We start from the raw sequence: 21,894 nt of genomic DNA, 5'->3' as shown, positions 1-21,894 counted from the left end.
TGATCTTATTTCTACACACACATGTCTCAAATTGCTATGAAATTCTCTTTTTATATTGCTAGGAAAATAAACTAGGTTTTGCTGAGTCCCAGCCCTTTCTCGTGCAACCTGAGTGACTGGAAGTTGCTTTCCTCTCTCTGAACATGATTTCAATTAAACAATATGTATTAATGAATAATACAAAATTTCAATAATAATCTTAGTTATTTTCTCAGGTTTCTAGAGGATTTCTCTATTCCCTTATGCCTGAATCCATTACAATAATTCCAGAAATAGGAACGAAGGCCCAAAAAATCAAAGTTGAGACAAATACCAATGTAATGTGTTTCATGGTCTTTAATCTGTCAAAATTACTTACCAGTAAAGTAAGTTTTAAAAGTCAGTAGATAATGTGATAGGCAAGACAGTTCAGTAATTAAAGTCTCTTAATGCCATTCTGATGAAGTTTGACCCCATAGGCCACATGATAGAGGGAGAGAAGTAGCTCAGGGAGTTATCCTATGTTCTCCACATAGGTTTGTGATGGCAAGCTTCTGTGCGCGAGCGCTTGCGCGCGCGTGCGCACACACACACACACACACACACACACCCCACAAAAAGTAAAAATTCAAACAATTAAATGCTTTTCCAAAATCAGATTTCAAGAAATATCAATAATTTTGTTTGTGATTTTCCTAATTTCATTAAACAATACTTTCTTAAATCTCTCTTTATATGAGCTCTGGGCAAAACTCCAGGAATTATGCAATAAAGCTAGGGCCCTTGACTCCTGAGGATCCTAACGTGTGTGTGTGTGTGTGTGCGTGTGTGTGTGTGTGTGTGTGTGTGTGTGTATGTGTGTGTGAACTGAAGTTATGGCATGGTTTACTACAGAAACAATGTTTTTTAGAAGGTTGAGTTGAGGTAGCATCCACTCTGAATTGGATCACATAAACATTCTGTTGATGAGCAAACACTTAGTGATATGTTTTCTGTTTAGCGAGAACATACTCCTTCATGCTTATATTTACACTAAAAAATACTATTTTGGTATTAAAAAAGAATAAATCAACCAATGTTCTTGAACAGGAAAAAACAGCTAAGTGAAGAAAGATGAAGAGGAAAGCAATAAGCAGCTTTGCTGCTGAATGCTGACTACCCAGGCACAAATGTACCTTTATATCTCAAAATTAAAGTCTGTAGACACAAAGATAACACCAACTAAGTCATCCATCTGCACACTAACTAAAAAATTAAAATTTAAAAAGTGTCACAGGCTTCCTATTTGAAGTTATTCCTGAGCTTGAAACTGAGCATTTTGTTTTCAAAATGACTCAGAATTCCTTAGGTCAGGAAGTTTAAGAAGCCTATGGTATCTTCCTTGCTGTCTCCACCAGTATTAGGCTACCTTTCCAGATCTTCAAATATGAAGCCTTTCCTCATTTTTCACAGCTCTGTAAGTTACAATGGTTAGAAAATAATGTATAAATGTACAGCAGGATGATGTGAGATGATATGGTAAATAATAATGTGAAGTGGTCACCAAAATGAATTTGGTGAATGTACTATCACCTGATCTATTTATCATATGTGGTGTGTGTGTGTGTGTGTGTGTGTGTGTGTGTGTGTGTGTAGTCAAGATCTCCCTTCTCAGAAAATGTCAATATAATACAAGCAATTCCAAGAGTATGGCATTCAGTCTTGACTCAGGTTGGCCCAGTTTAACAAATTTCCAACTCTGCAATCGAGCGCTCATAATGCACATTCATTTGACAGTGTGCTTTAAGTTTTTATTTTTTTCCTGGGCTTGTGATATGTGGTAATACTCTGTTATACAATAGGCAGCAACAAGAGTGATCTGAAGCTCCAGACCATGTGAGAAGATGGATATATTGTTAACTATATGACCACATTATACTTTAGATTCCATATAAATGATTCTTCTAAAACTCACGTTTGAAGGCATCCTTACTAAACATAGCATTTTGATGGAAATTTTTATCTTTTTTGTGAAATGTTTTCTCCCATTTTTCTTGTTGTTGATATTTGATAGTTTGTAAATTTAGGTTATGAATTTATTTTGCCATTTTACCCCTTGGCGATGATAAAAATATTCCCATATTTGATGGAAGATATACTCATTGTGTGAAAAAATTGTTTTGTCAATTTTTTTCTTTTTCTTTCAATCTTTTTTTTCCCCTTTTCTTGATGTTTTGTAAATTTTCTTTGTAACTTGACTTGGGGATTCTTGAACCTGGTAGGCCATCTCCTTTCTTGAAAATAGAATGCTTCCATCTATTGTTTCTTTAAATGAGCTTTGACTCTCTGGAGAATCTGGAGCTGGAAGTTTGCCCTGTTATGACACAGTAAGCTAGAGGTGTGGGAAACTCTGGTTGGTGAGTACACACCGTTACAACACTTGGCTCTTCTCACAAGTCATCATTAGCTTATATAATAACATATCTCACGTTTTAGACAAAGTTAGTGCTCCATGAGAGACAATGCAGAGACCAGTCCCTTGGATCATCCTATCAATTCAGGAGCATCGTTCAGGAAATAAAACCTCATAATGAGGTTTTGGTGGATGTGGCAAACCTCCCACCACTTTGTAGTGGTCTCAGTAGTTCCTAAACTTCAAAACTCTGCTCATAGAGGGGCTGTAAAACTGGACACAGCCTACTTTTTCTCTTTCCTTGAGGAACAAACTGGGAGCTAGGTATTATCTATCTGTGTTGTGCTCAACTGTCTTGAGAAGAGAGACTCTTGAGTAGAACAAGAACTCTACTGCTTTGTAATTTCAATGTGTCTGCACAACTGCTTTGATCTTTTGATGCAATGCTTGTGTTTGCTTCAGTCATTAAAGCTTCAGATTCTGGAAATCATAGAATATTATCTTAAGTTCTCTATTTACTAAACTGGCAGGGTTTATGGTTTTTTGATGTTGTTTGTTTCAATGCTGTCACAGACATCTTCTTGACATGACTCAAACACTCTATAACATGTTATAGGTATTTGCTTTTGCCTTCCTACTTCCATTAAAATTTTAAATTCAGTTATCTAGTTCCCTTGTCTTAAGCTATATTCACATTTACCCAGTGAATCATATTTTCTGTTTGAATCCCTCAGGGCTTTCATTCATTTGTGAGATGCTCTCCCTCAGTACTATGGCAATGGAGGGCACGTACTTAAGTGTGGAGATCTGTGACGGAAGTAGTGCAGGAGGGAGGACTCTTCAGATTCCTTCTTATGTGCTTCTTTTTCATGATGACTATACTCGCAGTCAAGCATGGTCTTATTTCAATCTACTCAGCGTTACCTCTTTGAAAACAATTTTCAACTTCACCCAGTCGGTACAGATATTTCCAATCACTTATTATTTAAAAAATAAATATTTGAATTTCTAAAAAAAAGATGATTGTGTTCACATGTGATGATTCCCTTAGGCCTTCAGTCAAAGTTTATAGGGCTAATTTGGGTTCTGTGTAAGCAACTTTTGGAAAATAAGAGAATCATACAGAGAATTGGGAACATTCCATAGTGGCATACTATGCAGAAATTTTGAACATACTTTACACAATTTACTCTTAATATATACTTGCACAGAATTAAGATATTTGCTATAGTTTTGATGTAAGTGTTAAGAATATTAAACTTCAGTTGTCCAAAGCTAAGCATAATCAACAAAAGATGGTACAAGTGAAAGGGAGAGTTCACCTTCTGATTTAGCATCTTTGTATTACAAGGTATGAACTCCTACATCTAAATGTCAACTCCACCACCACTTTTGCTGTTATTTATAAGAGTAATATTTCATCTTTAATGGGAAAGGCAGAATGTACAGAGAATCAAATTCTCTTGGCATCTTTTAGCATATCCACCAGCTGTTCTTACTTCTAATTTATAAAATGGTGTTAACTGGGCCCCCAAATAATGAGGCTTTAATGAAGGAACAGAATTGCTAATTATTTTCCTCAGCCAACTTTTTATTCCTTGGCCAATGCCAATGAACTAATTATTGGAGAGAACTTAGTTATATTTTTCCCAGTTTGCTTTTAGTCAATAAGCAGAGAAGCAGGGAGAGACGTGAGACAGTATAGGGAAAATAAGTGCAACTGTTTCGTGTGTGCTTTAAAAGATGCATAAAGAGGCAAAGAGGTAAGAAATGGGCATTACTTTTTACAGAGCTGTGGGTTGACACTCATGGCCAAAAGGCAAAGTCTTAGTCTTCAGAAAGACCATCAAAGAAAATAAATGCTTCCAAACCAGATGGAAAGGTTAGGGAGTAGAAGGTAAGTTAGGGAAGGGAGTCCACATGTGCCTTGCATGCTGTTTGCCTAAACCTCATCTGATTAACTGTTTTAAAAAAGTGCTTTCACCGTGAAAAGTATAGTACATAGAAAGAAGGACGGCTTTTATGATAGCATGAGTTCTGTGAAGTGGGGAACTTAGAAGGTGTTAAACCATTCCCTTTCCTGATGAAGGTTAATATTCCTGAGGATGCCTATGTGTTTGTCTTTGGATTCACCTTATTTAGCTTTTCTAGGAACATGAATTATAAGCTCAATGTCCTTTATTTATGGCTAGAAACCAAATATGAGTGAGTACATCCCATGTTCCTCTTTTTGGGTCTGGCTTACCTCACTCAGGATAGTGTTTTCTATTTCCATCCATGAAAGGAGACAGAGACAGAGACCCACACGGGAGCACCGGACAGAAATCTCAAGGTCCAAATCAGGAGCAGAAGGAGACGGAGCACGAGCAAGGAACTCAGGACCACGAGGGGAGCACGCACACACTAAGACAATGGGGATGTTCTATTGGGATCTCACCAAGGCCAGCTGGCCTAGGTATGAAAAAGCATGGGATAAATCCGGACTAGCTGAACATAGCGGACAATGAGGAATACTGAGAATTCAAGAACAATTGCAGTGGGTTTTTGATCCTACTGCACGTACTGGCTTTGTGGGAGCCTAGGCAGTTTGAATGCTCACCTTACGAGACCTGGATAGAGGTGGGCAGTCCTTGGGCTTCCCACAGGTCAGGGAACCCTGATTGCTCTTCGAGCAGATGAGGGAGGGGGACTTGATCGGGGGAGGGGGAGGGAAATGGGAAGCGGTTTTGGGGACGAGGCAGAAATCCTTAATAAATAAATAAATTTAAAAAATAAAAATAAAAAAAAGAAAAAAAAAGAAAAAAAAACCATTCCCTTTCCATAGTTACAGAATAACAACCGCCTTTACTGGTGGATTATGTTTTATGGTTTAAGAAATTCAAGGTGAGTTACATGTGTTAAAAAGTAATTTTAGGAGCTGTCCTGACCTTCGACCAATCATAATTCTGGGATTACTTGAGGCAACTCTATTAAACAGCTCCCATAACTTTTAATGTATGTCTTATCTTTTAATATTTCCAAATTTACAGAAAAGTGAGAGAAATTATATGTAAACACCAATTACATTGACTCATTATAAACCATTACTAATATGTATACAAATATGCTTTATTATATTCTTCTCATTGCATAATATGGGTGCTGAAATTATCTTTTATGCAAACAGAAGCAGTTATAAATTGCACTAAATAAGATAATCATCTATCTTCCATATTTCAATGTTGTCCATTAAACAATAATATCTTTTACGGTACTTTCCCCTCCCATAAAGGGTTAAACCTAGGACTGGTATCCTATTTAATACATGACTGTCTTGTCAGTTTGGAGCATTTTTTTAAGCTTTCTTTGTTATTTTAGTTGTTTATTTTTTAGTGTTCCTGACATTTACAGATGGTGATAGTGGCACTCTATATCCTTATAGAAGATGAGATAGTCTTTATTGTTGTTTCCCTGTTGATCGTTCACAGATATGTTCAGTTCAGGAATTCCTGGCTAGAAGGCTGGGGAGGAGCTCCTGACTACTACCTGGCAGATCACATCTAGGAGGATACAGTGTCCATCTGTGTTCTTCCTCCATGCAGCTACTGTTTCCCCCTTATTCCCAAACTACAATGTATAGGGCAACAGTTTAAGACAGAGTCAGTCGCCTGCTCCTCACTCAGATGTCCCTCTAAAGTTTACCTTTATTCACACTTCTACCTGCTACAGTGTTTATTGTGAAGAATGATCAGCATTGACTTACCTCCCTTCTCCCTAGTATGTGTTTGTCTATATGCACATACATATCTATACATTTGTATATGTGCATATGCAGTTTTTAATCACTTTGCACGCATGGGTTCTATTTTGTCATGCTCCATAACTAATAACTGCATTTAAATATATTATTGTACAAACATTTCTTAGTCAATCACTATGATACTTCTCAGAACAGATCCTAAAGCTGTGTGATAAGCCTCATATTCACCAACACAACTTTAGCTCCTTCTTTTTGATATTATTTTCTCTTAAATCTTCAACAATGCTAGTGAAGAATTCAAAAGGCAAACAGAATAGGAGAAAAGGGGAAGGTTATACCTTTTTTGTTCAAAGGTGGACAGAGCTGCCATATGGAAGCCGGCGTACGGTCTGCTGGAAAGGGAATTCTGGGAAGGAAAGAATGTTAACTATCTCCTTTGGGAAAACCTGTCATACAAAATCTCCAGAAATGAAACTTAAAACAAAGTCTGAATGCCTTTTCATGCAATAATTTAAATTCCAAGGAATGGAGAAGTTGGTGCTCATGGGTTTCCTGTTACCTGGGCAGTAGAAGGTAGGGTCCAGAGTTCCAATAGTCCTGTCATAGTACTCCCATTGAGTCCAAGTACTAACATAGAACAAGAGTAATAGGCTTAAAACATATTGTCTAAAATTTATTGTCTTACTTAGCATATCTTAAGATATTTTGTATGTAACAGAATTAGTTTTGTTATTTAGTTGTTTAACTGAGGTTCGGTACATGTGAGAACCCTAACTTCTTAGAGATCATTGGGGACATGATAGATGATGGTTCCTCAAGAATCATGCATCTGGGAAAAAGGATTTTTTAAATAGAATTTAATTTTCTCATCTCTGAAATTCAAGGAATAATGTGTACATTCTATAATAATATAAACAATAGATTGATATAAAATCTTCAACACAGTTTTTGCAAAGAGCACCTACAGAAAATGTGGTCCTCATAATTCAGTCAAAGACTGTTATTGTTAGTTGCTCGGCAAGTTGCTGAGCATGCTAGCATCAGCAGAGTGAGTGTCCTTGCCTTTCAGTAATTTGTAAACATATGAGAAATAGAGACAAAAATGCAATTCTTATAGAGTGCAAAAAGGCATTGACAGGATAAACTGGAGGCCATGGTAATTGCATAGAAGGGACATTGATTCAGAATTTAAAAACAGAGAGACAACTGAAGAAAAACACAATAAAGAAAAATCTAAAGCCTAAGAGGAATTCAAACAGCCAGGGTGGAAAACTCTCTGCACAGAATGGGATACTCAAGAAAATCAATCTACATTAGAAAAGTGCTGGAGAAACAGTAAGCAAAGTCTGGGAACTGTCACGAAAATCCAGGAGGGGCCTGAAGATGAGAGAGGAGTGGAGAAAAAATTCGGGAGAAAAATGGCCTTGAAATCACTGATGTGTGATCTTACCACTAGCTCAGGTCCAAAAGCTACTACACAATGTACTCTATAATTCATAAAGAAATGAAGTTCCTACAACATTTCTATTAAGGGATCCTTGGCAAGAAAAATATATGTCACATGGAAGTAGTTCTAGGTTCTTCCTGGATAAGTGATTTTTTGCAAAGAGTCGTGAATGTCACAAGAACATTTAATCTCATTATTGGAGGTCAGCACTGACTTCCAACAAATTGAATGGGTTATCTAAATTACAGAGTCCAAGTTTTCTCATGGGGTGTCAATTACCTTGTCTTGTTAATTAAGAAAGCCTGGGAAAAATGAGTCCAACTATTTAGTTGAATTTGGAGCTGCAGGATCATAGATAGTTTGGAGCACATGCATGAGCTACTTCCAAAGCAGTTGTTTGAAGGGGTCCAAAGGATCCATATGCTATACCTTACATCAAAGAGAAATTATGGGTAATTCCCAAGTCAAACTGAATTCTCCATGGGTATTTGTGTTGATTTGATTGAAAACTGTGTTCTCTCAAAATCGCCAGTGTGTTTGTTTGATGCTGGAAGAGACACGGATAATCAAACAAGACAGAAATTGTCAAGTCCAAAGATATTTATTCAAGTAGCTTATTTCACTTCCCCCATGCCAGGGAGATAAAAAGGATTTCTGTTTTCTTTAAACATTCAGTTTATTCCAAATGGACAGCTTGGTAATGCCCACAGACAAGAGTGACCACTGAATCACGGAAAAAATCATAGCAGAGAGACAGAAAAAAAAGAAGTTCTGAATTTTAGCTCTGTAAAAGGATGGTGTATCTAGCTATGTTGGTCCACTTTTAAATCTTACCATTCTGTCTTTTATACTAATTGGTTCCCCATGTCCCATCTCCTGTGCTCTGCATCTGTGCTATCAGAAGTCCGAGGTTTATGACAAATGATGCTAAACATCAAATGACTGTTTTAAAGGCCAGTCAATTGTCTACATGTCAAGTCTGCTTTTTCTTTATTTCTTTTCAAGTACGTGTTTTCAGTCATCTAATCAAAACCAGACCCAACCACAGGTTAAAATGGAAGCGGCAGCTGTAACAGGAGAAGAATTACAAGGTGACAAAATAAATCAGTCAAGCAGAAGTAAGACCAGTCCAATATGCAGCAAGACAGAAATAAAGAACGTTTAAAGAAACACACCATTCCCTAGAAAACAGCTGAGGGCAGAATCGATTCTCAAAGGACTGTGATTTGAAGGCAAGCAGCGCAACGTCAGCATAGAGCTCAAATTTACCACCTAATAAATGGTGGTCTTGTACAGGCTGATTTTCTAATATTTCTAGTCTGTACTGATGCTGCCTTCAAAATATGATAGCTGGTTTCTGAGTTACATGAGGTTTATTAAGATAAATGTAAAATACACATTCTTCATAGCAAGGTGTTTTAATGTTTATTATTTTTTCAATGAATAATATTAATGGTAGGATTATCATTTAATGATATGGTCTTTGAGTAAGTCATTACTGTTTGATTTGAGTAATTAATTTCACTTAATCTAGGTAAACTTTTAAGGTAAATCTTGATGTAGACAGTTTTAATTTATTTTTAGGAAATTTAAATACATGTATATCAAATATTATGTAGAATATAATGTGTATTATATATATATTTCTCAAATCTAATAATCCAATAAAGTAGATAAACAAATAAATAAAAATGAAGTTTCAAGTGACAATAAGATTGAGGAAATTATTGCTGGGCAGTGGTGGCTCATGCCTTTAATCACAGCACTTAAAAGGCAGAGGCAGGCAGATCTCGAGGATAGCCTTGTGTACAAAAGCAAGTTCCAGGACAGGTCCCAAAGCTACAGAGAAACCTTGTCTCTGATTAAACAAAAAGATTGAGGAAATTACAGCCAATATATTATGTAATTTTCAAGGGATTAATAAAAAAGAAACTGAAGTAATAGATACAGCATTCAAATAAAGTACATGTTAGTGACTTTAAAAAATATTTTATATATAAATTGTAAAGTAAATTTTTCCCCATTCTATAATTTCAGAAACAATGAGACAAAGAAGAAAACAATCTTAGAGTTGTTAAATTGAGTACAATTTTGTTCTTTAAAAAGAATTTTATGTTATTTTCCTCCAAATTTTCTGCTTTTGAAAACAATCTTTTAGTAGATATACATTTGATATCCCCAATCTGCACATCTGATCTCCTAAACCTAACATTTTTAGTGTTGTCATAAGCTGCCTGAAGAAAATTCCATGCTCGATCTCTTAAGACTGATGATAGTCAAACTATATATCTACTAAAAGCAATTCACAAAATTATTTTTAGGTTATTAATATAATGTACATATGAACTATAAATATAGTTGTTTATAGACTTTGGTTGTATCCCTAAAATACTATGTATATGCAAATATTGCACAATCAAAAAAATCTTGACCAAATGTGAAAACACATCTTGTTTAAACTTTTTAAATAAAGGAATTGCAAGTTATATTTGAACAGTCAAGTTGAAATGGCTGATCATGTGTTTTCTAATTTATTACTCCTAAAACTGAATTTACCTCAATTATTTTCATTATTCACTGTGTTCATTATACCAGTGCACATGTAGTTAGTAATTTAAGAAGCATAAAATAATGTGAGCAATATATAACAATAGGAATCTACTGTCCTTGGGCCAAATTAAATGCTTAAAGACTTGAAAATGGCAGGCCCATTGTGTTAATAATCCAGGGTTATTTCTCATTGCACGAAGATACTTCCCTAATTCACAATGTTAATTTAAACCCATAACATACTTATTTTGGGGGGAAATCATTATTAATCTAATATGAATCTTTAATTATCTTTGTATATCAAGTTCCATGTAATTTTCATGTCAAAATGAAATAAAGAGAAGAATAAAGAAGACATGTTCAAGATGCATGAGAAATATTGGGGATAACTTTCTCAAGATGTGTATTGAGAAACACTAACCATGGTGGAATTTTTGTAACAACCATAATGGGATGAGTATGTTGTCATTGCATATTGTCCCCAGACAGAGTTAAAAGTTCTCTCTATCTATTTTCCAAAATGATAATAGTAGATTCTACGTGTTATTGCCTAACCGGTAGTAATGTTCTGCACCTGGTAAGAATATAAATGTAGCAGGTAGTGTATTTTTCTTGCTCCATCTATTTTAAATTTAATGTAAAGAAAATGGCATCTCCCCTTAGGCATTAACAGAAATCAAATACAGAACAATATGCAATCTACTCTTGGAAGTTAGTACTGAGGTGTTGTTGTATTGTACAATTGGAAGAGCTTACTTCAAACAAATGAGCTCTGCCCATGGTATAGTACTTAGACATATGTGGAAGAGTAGAGCTCCCTATACATGATCGAGTGTGACAAGAAAGAAAAGAATGATATGTATTTAGATTGTAAGATGAGTTCATTACATAGAACAAATTTTATTTTAGGAAGTATCGAGGCTTTTAAAAAAATATTGTTTGTCCTGTGTGTATAGTATTTTGTGTTCACTGTGTACCACATGTGTTCCTGGTGCCCCTGGATGTCAGCAGAGGCCTCCAGATTCTTTGAAACTAGAGTTACTGATAGTTGTCAGCCACATTGGAGGTTCTGGGAATCAAACCTGGATCCTCTGGAAGAGCAACCAGGGCTCTTAATACTACTTCAGCTCTCCATCCCCTGTTGAATGAGTGTAAATTCATTAAATCCATTGCTTCCATCAGTGGAGATATTATTTGGGGAGAAGCGTCAAATTAATTTCTCACAAAAGCCTTTATTTCTTTTATACTGTTTTCTATAAAACACCCTTCTTTCTTTCTTTTTCTATAACTCCACACAAATCATGTCCATATAAGAGGCATCTGATGCGACATTTATTTAATAAAATTGAACTCTATCTGTGAGCTGATAGTAAGTAAGGTGTTTAAACTTTATTAGAATAAATATTCACTGATCATGAAAGATCTTCGTACATCTGGATGGATAAAGGTCTTTGTCTGTTTTGGCTGCTGACCAGTTTCTTTATTATTGACAGCATTTAACTGTATTTCAGCAAGGTAAACATCAGAGAAGGCTGAAGCAATAGACTTTTGGGGAGTCAGGCAGCTAGTATTCTATAGTATAAACTGAATCTCTCTCTTACAAATTCAGAAGACGCTGAGAATGAATAAAGAAAATCAGGCTTCTCGCGTAATAAAATATTTAATAACTCTTCCAGAAAAAAATGGTATTCATAGCTTGACTGCTAACAGAATTTGTGTTATAAAAATAAATAAACACTGGCTAAAAAGCACCTCAGTGTCCCATTACATTTTGAAGATATAACTATTGAAAATCAAGTAGAACCTTTATTTGGGTTTCTGTAATGTGTGCATCTTATCTCGCTGATCATTAGAACGACACAGATTTGCAGATAATCAGATAGGATGGATGATAGATATGAAAACATCTTAGAAAATGTACACAGCAGGTGACATTACCGGTTGAGGTTCAGCCTGATCGCAGAGGGATTTTTTTTTAAATATATATGAACATTATACAAGCTACTTTACATTTTTATAAAATATAAACCACGCAGAATTTGACTCTGCACTGAATTTAAGAACTCAGTTCAGTGACATTAATTCCCACTGTTGTGTAGCCAGCTCCAATATTTCTATGACTTTTTCATAATTATAGTGGGCATATAAACCCATTAAACACCACATCACCCATGACCTTTTGCCTCCAGAACCTACTCTCCGTCACTATCAATTTAACTGTGAAAGACACACATTATTACAATTTGTCATTTTCTGTCTGGCTTACCGAGTAAAACAATTTATAAGTTTATTCATAATGTGTGTTACACCAGAATTCTATTTATTTGAAAGGTTAAAAGTTCTTCTCCTTGCATAAGAACCACATTTTGTTCATCTGTCCATCTGCCGGTGAACATTTGGGCTGTACCTTCCATTTGGTTATGTAAATACTTACACTATGGATGCGGTTGCAAAAATATTTCTTCAAGTAGCTGATTTTAGTTCCTTTGGGTATTGGCCCATGAACGGACTTGCTGGGTAATGTCATAAATTGCAGCATTATATATTCTGAAGTGAGTTAGAATATAATTCAGTAGTAGAGTACAAGCCTAGCAAGAATCTGCATTAAATCTTGAGCACTCAAGTATTTCAAAATTAAAACAAAGACAGGGATGCTGGTGCACATTGTTAATTCCAGCACTTGGGAGGCAGAGGCAGGAGGATTTCTCTGTATTTGAGGCCAACCTATTTTACAGAGAGAGTTCCAGGATAGTCAGGATGGTTGTACAGAGAAATTCTTATAATGATGATGATGATGATGATGATGATGATGATGATGATGATGATGATAACTAGGTAAAAATCCAAATAAAGTATTTCTAGAATGTAGAGAACAGGAAAATGTAAGTCATGAAACAGATGAAAGAGCAAATCTAAGAGAAGAAAAGATTCCTCTCATGTCAGGTAGTGCCTCGGTCTCCATTTCATAGAGAATTAAATGAGCCCAAAGGAGGCTAAGTACAAGCCCACGCATGGTGTGTATACCAGAACCTGTGATCAGCCCAGTCTGAGAACCCTCCTGGCGGTGCTTTTAGCATGCCCCAGTCTTCTTTCACATTGAGTTGCATAGCAGAGACCATGCTCTTTAGAAAGATTTTTAAGAGACAAGGTTTTGGACTGTATAAATCCATCACCGAAAGATAGAGAGAAGGGAACTTTCTCATGGTGTGAAAGACAAAATGTGAACTGAAATATAGCTGATGAATTACAACAATTCAAATGTATTCACCATGAATGGTTACTAAAATCATACATAAAAGAATGAGGTGCTCTATTGTTTCCAGCAGTTAGGTTGTTGATGGTGAGGCTCTGCCTTTCAGATGTCTTTAAATTCTGAGAAATGCAGGGTGGAAACAAAAATTGGCACAATCTGCTGTACTGCTGTTTATATCGGAGACCATATAGCTTGTTCCCATCTCACGTTTTTTTGAATATTTACACTGCAAGGAATTATATGTAAGTAATCAAACATGCTCATAAAAATTTTAGATTACATACATTGAAACTCTAAACTTTATTTTAGCACTGGTCTCAGTAAAATATCATATAACTATTGATTTAATAAGAAACTGATAACTTTTAAAAATGCCCATTGCAGCCATAAGAATGAGATTATCAAGTACAACAGTAAATACTTTCAAGAAATATTATTTTGCAAACAGCACTTTAAAATACAACGCCTAGCAGAAAGTCAGACATAAGAATCACTTTCTGTGAAAAGTTGAACCATTTCAAATCATTAACATACATTATTGTTGAATGGCTTTTCAAGGTCCCTTTTTAGGCTGTATCTCCAGTTTTATAGTTAATATTTAGTTCTTTGGTCATAAAACTACAAATTAAAAGCTAAAACTGCGCTTGAGTAGAAGCTATGTTTATGATAAAAGGAATAGTGGCAAATGCTAATACAGTGGTACTATGTAAGAAAAGCTTCGTGGACATTTAAGTAAGAATATTGAAGTTGCAAAATAAATTCAGACTGGTACAATGCTTTCAATATTTTTCATCGAAATATGCTGTTCTTCCCCAGGTTCCAGACTCCTTCTCTTTCCTACACACATTTCTGTTCTGTCTTAGCGTGTATTCATGGTTCTGTCTTAGCTCATCATTTTAATAGTTTTCTGGACAAGAATAAAATGACATCACTACTCACCAGCAGGATGAACTTCAGGAAACTGTTCAGACATATTGAACCTTCCATATTGTGTGCATTGCTCACTGGGGCTTCAGTGTTTGAGATGCTCTAGAGAGAGCGTGATGAAGCCAGAGTTCATGTTCCCACACCCATGCCAGGACAGGGGAAAGTTCTTTCGAGGGAGGGAAGAGAATGGATTTCCTCAGAGATAACACTTGAATTGCTGAATCTTGGCATTCTCAATTCTGAGTCCAGGATCTCTGTGTCCTACTCTGTGAAAAACCGCAACACATTAACCAATTTCCTTTTCGAGTTAAACTATTTTAAGTGAGTTCTTTTTTGGGTTCACCTTAAAGACCCTAGGCTAAGAACAGACATAATCATCTGGAAAAAATCTACAATCACTTATGGATCAGTTAAATAAATAAATTTGGCCTTAGAAGTAGAAAAATGTGAACTTGTGAGTCAAGGGGACATTTTGTGAAATTGCTTCTTCCAATGTTCTCTTTGTGAAAGATATAATGACAATACTGATTATTTTCAACCAATATTTGCTTTTATTTGTAGCGAACAAGACTTATTTTCAAGGAAGGCATCATACATTTGGATTTATTTTTTTGTTGTTGTAACACCTTTTCAACAGGATTTAATGGGTGTGTTTCTAGCATCCAGTTTAAGTATCTTATTTCATATGACTGTGGTACTATGCAAAATTACATGACTTTTAATTGATTTTATTAGAAGAAAATCCTCTGACTGCTGAGCCTTGATTCCATTGTTGATTATTTAATTAAAACTCTTATTAAGTCCATTATCACAATGCTCTGAATGAAGTAACAATGCTAATAATTAAATAGAAATTATTAATGTACAAGTCTGTAAGTAATAAAGAATAATTTCTCAAATATCATTGATGGTTTTTACTGATATATATGTTATTTATTTGTAATATTAGTAAACATTATGAAAACACTTTTTTTTCATGAATTCTCTGTGTCATTCACAATGGTAGTTGCTACTAATCTCATTGCTATAAATGATAAATTAAATTTCAGAGAAGCTCTTACACCAGGGATAGACCCTGCTCCTACTTCCAGGAGGGGGCTGGGGGAGGAGATAGGGGGCAGGAGGGGGCATAGGAGAAGAACTGTGATTGAAATGTGAAATGAAATTTAAAAATATAAAACAATCATAAAAAAATACAGACATACACAAAGACTCGAAGAAGTTAAAGGAGAGCATGAGAGGGCAATGCGAAGGTAAATGAATTAAAATTCCATAAGGATATCATTATCTTTCAGCCTAATTAAAAAGGAAGACTCAACTAGTATCAATAAGAACATGACAAAATTACTTTTGAGCTGATTTTGTTTGGCTAAATGCCACTGCCATTTCCAGTAGGATGTCTCAAAGCACAAAAGAAAGCTGACATAAGTAGTGTGAAAAGAAATTCTCCTACATGTTGCTTACATCTAACTAGCCTTGTTGTGGCTATTGCTTTTGTCTTGACTTTGACCACATGAATGAGCAGAAAAGGCCAGACTCATTGTCACTGAGTTGCCACAGGATTGTATGTTAAGTGAAGACCAGAGTAGAAATATCATTTTTTTCTTTGTTTATTCTCACCATGCACCATATCTACTATCTTCCTTTTCCCCTCTGAATATACCTGACATTCCAGTCTACGTGTTTGCTACTGAGAGCCTGAGCACTAAGGCTACACCATTAGTACCTTTCTTTCGCACATCAAGTTGAACTCGGTCAACAGGAAAGCTAAGCAGGAGACTGTTGGGGAGACAGAGAGTGAATGAGGATTGGTTGCACTGTTATTTTAGCCCTTGTTGATAGAAGTTACAAAAGTGCCTTTCCGACAGAAGATGGAATAAAGATGATAGATGACAGAGGACTTTACTATGTGTTTTATGTTGTGATGCTTCTTGGTATGCTCCTAATAGAATAGGATACTTGATAAAGTAAGCATGTGTTCGTGAATGGACAGAAAAAAATATAAAATTATGTAACTGCTTCATTCTTATCGAGGGAAACATCCAATGGAGTCACCATACATGTCCAATACTCCACAAAGAGTGTTTTCTTCAAGGGAGATAATGAATGCTGTTAAAAATGCACCTACTTACCTAGTCTGTGAGTGCTCTTTCTACAAGAGAGATGCCTTGGTGCCCAGTGAAACTGGAGGCTTGTCCTAGAGCCCAGATCCTGCTGTCTGGACTATGATTATCATCTATAAAGAGATTCCAGGAGGTGTGCATAGGACCTGCATGATGACTCTAGTCTGGCTGGATGTAAGGTACTAGAAACTTTAGAACTCTACCCCAAACCATTAGTCTTTCAGTATGGGCTCAAATGCCTGTACACTTTGTGCTGGATACCTCCTAAAGATAAAGAAGAAAATGTCAGAAGTAGTTGTAAGGGTTACTTACGCATGTCAAAGGCTAGAATTTGTCCTAACTAAAATGACCCCTCTTTTCTCTCAGATAGCATAACTGTTATCTTACTGAAGATATCCTAGCTATCAAACATGTGGTTCACCAGTCTCCCCAGAACCTTTTCAATGATTAAGAAGGTTATTTCATTTCTTACTGTGAATATAAAAATTTCCCCTGACAGTTGAGGGAAGAATTATGACCCAGAGACAGCCTAAACTTAGAACTTGTTTTTGGCAGAACAAATTTTCTGCTTTATATAAAGTATTAGGTATAAAAAATTATTACAAAACCTGTGGTCACTTGAGATCATTCAATTCAACTTAATGTGGACTGCTGATGCTTGAGTTAAAGGCATTTGATAAATTTCTGCTGTGGGGCAATGAAGTAAGTTGGTTCCAGGGTACCAGGGGCTATGTGTTTTTTTCTCTGTATGAAATTTACACGGGTAATCTCACAAGCAATTTCACTAGAGCATGGGGAACGGTCACTTATTTACATCTTTACACAGAGGGAACAGTGTTAGGAGACTCCTGACCTGGCCCTCATTCCCCTCACGTTAATTTTATTGGGAAACAAAAATGCATCCCTTTGTCAGAGGAAACAGACATATACAAGGAACACGGTCAAACAGAAGGACTGGAGACACACTGACTATCGACCAGGCTGTAGACATTTGGAGAGGGTCGAGGAATACCTCTTTCTTGTTTTGCAGTTTGTGCTACATCTATGCATGCTACCAAGCTAGTGAATCTTTAAATGGGAGGTATATCTTCAGGAGAAATTAATTTTCCTGCCTTTTGGATTTGAATAACACTTGTTGACGTAGCAAATTCAATACTTATGCCTGTTCCTACTGCCAGCACTTCTGAAATTATTTCGACTATGTTGTAATCCATGCAAAGATACTTTGTTAAAGTTTCCCAAATAACATAGCTAGGATTGGAAGTGATTCCTTGGTCCATGTGGAGGAAAAGAAAGAAGTATTAGAAGATATAAGAAAATAAAGGACCGGAATAAAGAACAAAATACAGAAATAAAGTAAGAAGGGATAAACAGAAAGAAGTGAAGAATAGATGATTCCTTGTACGGAACAGACCCATGGCTCGATCTGCAGTATTATGATACTAAAAATTAAGAAACAATTCTGCATCCACATCCTTCTTCTGAATTCTTCACACCGTTTCGATTTATATCTTTAGCCCCAAGTCTGGTTTTCATTCTCTAAGTAAACTTTCTTACTTTTTGGATGGTAGTAAGAAATTTTTTTGCAGGTTTTAGTGTAACAGTTTTAAAATGCTGTCTAGGGTAACTGGTGTCTCTGTGATATGTCAGGTTTGTGACTGACTGGCCCTCACCACTGCTTAAAATTCCTCTTTCATTGTGGTCTTTCTCTTGCATGCCTTGAGAAGATTGTTCTGTGACAGCAAGTCTTCATTGTTGACTTGATGGGGTTTGGCATGACCTAGAAGATTCATGTATACCCCAAAATGTATCTTTGAGGATAGTAACAGAAGATTTTCAAAGGGAAAGACATGCCATCAATATGGGTGGCATCATTCCATGAGCCCCATTGGAATGCCTACAGAATACAAGGGGAAATGAAAGAGGGCTGCCAACTCCCTTCCCCCTGCTTCCTGTCCACTACACTATGAGCATCCTCACCTAGCTTTCCCTCATATGATGTACATGGGTATCATCCTCTGTAACAATTAGCATGGAAATTAAGTATCTGTGCTACGGTTCTAGAGGCTGTGGTCTCAAACAGAGCAAAATGAGGGAAGAATGAGAAAACCTGCAAAGGGCTGGAGTGTCCCTTTTCTTCTTATCAGTTGTGATATGAGTCGTCCAGTAATCCTCCTTAACATAAACGATTGAATTAATTCATGAACAAATAAAATTTTCCTTTCCTTATGTCAATTCCGTCTGATATTTTGTCATCACGATTGTAAAAATGATACCCATCATACCTTCTCTGTGTCCTATAAATTTCTGCGTCTCTCCCACTAATTAATATTTTCCCTTACACAGAACAGATAAGTAAGCCCCATCCTCTTAAAAAATAAACCAGCTATAATTCTTTACCCTCATAAAATTTATGTTCTACCCAGTACCTATGCCCTTGTTCACTTTATTTATTTCATCAAAAAGAAAATTGAGAGTCACTTTGAACTAGCCCAGGCTGGGGTCCTACTCACCGTGGAGCTGAGGGTGAGCTTAAATGTCTGAACCTGCTACCTGTGGTTCTCCAGGGTTGGGATGACAGATACTCTCCACCAGGTCCAGTTTATGTGCTGAGCGAGATGGAAACAGGGCTTCGTACTGCTGGTCAACCGCTTTACAACTCGTCTTCCTCCACAGTTTCTTTCAAGTCTCCTAAGTGGGGAGTGGTCCCAGTGGCCCAACTTGTTTTCCATTGTTGACTGACATCCTTAGCCTTTCTGCTACATTTTGAATTTAGTCACATTATTTGTCTTTTATAATTTCTACTTTCTTTTTTTTTGCTCTAACCTTCCCACCGACAGTAGAATATGCTCAAACTCTCTTTCTTCATAAGCAAAACATACACTTTCTAAATTTTATGCTTAACAGTTACAGACTCATTAGCCCTATTGAGTATCAAACTTTTCAGACATTTTATCTTTAATTTTCCTCTTTCTCCCTTTGAGCCTCCTTCCCCTTCTCTGATACAAGGGGTCATCTGCTTCCATCCTTTAGAAGGAGGGATCCCACTGAATTCTATGTTGCTCAACAGTAAGCGACATTTCTCTTTGATTTTTTTTGGCCACTATGTATCAGCTTGAGGAAGACTTCTTACTTAAAACACTTCTGCCCCTTAATTTCTGTCATATCCCTCTTTCCTGGATTTTCTCTTCTTTTCTCTCTCTTTTTTTAAATTTTATGCTTCCTACTGCGTGTCTTCTTGTATAATTGTGAGATTTTGGGTAACCCTCAAAATCTGAAACTTTTGCTTGCAAAAGCTGTTCTCCTTGTTTACTTTGGGTAGAATAGATTTTAGCACAATGGAATAGTCTTTAACGTCAGGAACTGTTCCTTCCTTATAGCTAATGTACTGTATTACTATGCAGTATACAATATATGATCACTTTCTAGATACTTAAGGAATGTTTTGTTCAGCATGAAAGTCTTACTACTGTTTAAACAACACAATACAGTATTCTTTTACATGATATACACAAGGCAATCATACTTCTGTCTCTTTTGAAAGAGAAGAGTAAATGCTATATTTTGTATCTTTTGTTAATTACCCTTACTTTGTTATTGTGTTATTATTGTTGTTGTTGTTGTTATTATTATTATTACTATTATTATTATTGTGGTTTTTCAAGACAAGTTTTCTCTGTGTAGCTTTTGAGCCTGTCCTGGAACTTGCTCTGTATACCAGGATAACTTGGAACTCACAGAAATCCACCTGCCTCTGATTCCGTAGTGCTGTGATTAAAGGCGTGCACCACCACACCTTTAATCCCACCCTGGCACCTTTACATTTTTATTAAAATAAAATACCTCTAACTGTGCCCAAAAGTCTGACTAGATCTTCCAGCTCCATTCTCAGGGACAATTTCACTGTCCTCTGTTCATCGTAGCCTCCCTAGTCTTGTCTCTACCTCTCTTACCTACTTGCATATCCATCTCAGCCTGACATTCCTGCTTCTTTTCCCCACTGATCACTACCCTGTAGTGGCCACATCAGTAAATCTCCATTATATTCAACCTTGGTCTCTTCAGGTGCTTTGCAAGCGATTTGTTCACAACTCCTCATTCTGTATCTGATCATCATCATTCCCCTCCTAATATTTACTAGGTTTGTAATCACAAATTTCATTACCTGATTAACATCTCTCCCTGCGGACTGTAAAAGCAAATTCCCGCACCCAAAATATCTAGAATATAAGGCAATAAAGATAATATCATTGAATGAATAAATGATCCCCACGAGGTAATTTGTGAACTGAAATGAAACAGGAATTCAGTAGAAGCATTCTGGGATTATACTTTCAGAACGCCATGTCCTTGGCTATGTCATTGCCTTTTGATGTGATTTTTATCAAATCAGAGACAGCTAAAATGATCTATGGCACTCAGGAGAAAAAAAAATTCTTTCCAACCATGTATTCTCTCATGCATTCAGCCATGCCTTCTCTATTCATTCACAGAATACAACCTTCCCATCAGTAGCATGAATGTGACTCCAAAGAGGATAGTGATGAGCCCATTTCTTTTGGAAATTACCAATTAATTTTGAAGTCCTAATACCCCAGAATTGAGGAAAAAGAGATTGGTGATAAAGTTGTAAATAATACTAAACTTATAAAAGTGGTTCACGCTTCAAAAATCCTCAGAAATTCTAGACCAAGCTGGTTGTTTTTCTCATGAATTTTGTTAAGTACACTGGCTAATTAAAAACTAAGCATGTCAGCCACGGCAGAATGATTTAAAAATCTGTAACATACAATTTCCTACTTGAATGAAATTCTTTGCTCTTATTCTGCTTTCTCACAGAACTCCTTTGACGTGGAGGTTATTGTTTCACAAGATAATCTATTTTCTGGTCAGAGTGACACCTGCTTCACTTGAATTCAAACCGTCTCCTCTGGCTTACTATGTTGCTTCGCTTTCATGAAATAGGGACCCACAGGGATGAAGCTTTTTCCAGGACTGTGACAAGATGAGTATGAGCCAATCATGGAGTATCTTGCAATGCTAGAAAGTAGCAAAGTGTTAAGAACAACCCAGGAGACATGTCACAAGCCCACAGGAAATACCTGAATTGAACTTCCACTACTCACATCTACAATATAATACTGAAATACATTAGTTCAACAATAACTTATAAAGCACAGAAAAATGAAATTAATTTGGCTATGTTAAATAAAATATAGATAAAAGGGAAGCATGAAGCATCGGGTGAAACAGGAGAACTTTCAATGATTATAAAATTGAAAATTGTAAGATTCTACTAATTAATATATAGGAGGTATGGTAGTTGGCTAAGATTTTCCGTCAGCAGAGTAAAGGTTGTGCTGGGAAAGAGTCAATGGATAAAAATCCAGGGGAAATTTAGATGAGGTTTATATTAGGTTATCCAGTTAACATTTCTTCATGCACATGTGCATGAGTGTAAACACATGCACCTGTCTATATGTA

Source organism: Microtus oregoni, unplaced genomic scaffold (assembly GCF_018167655.1).
Source record: "Microtus oregoni isolate MIOR12 unplaced genomic scaffold, Mior012 000000F_ref0000247, whole genome shotgun sequence".
Taxonomy (NCBI): Eukaryota; Metazoa; Chordata; class Mammalia; order Rodentia; family Cricetidae; genus Microtus; species Microtus oregoni.
Note: the sequence above shows the minus strand (reverse complement) of the source record.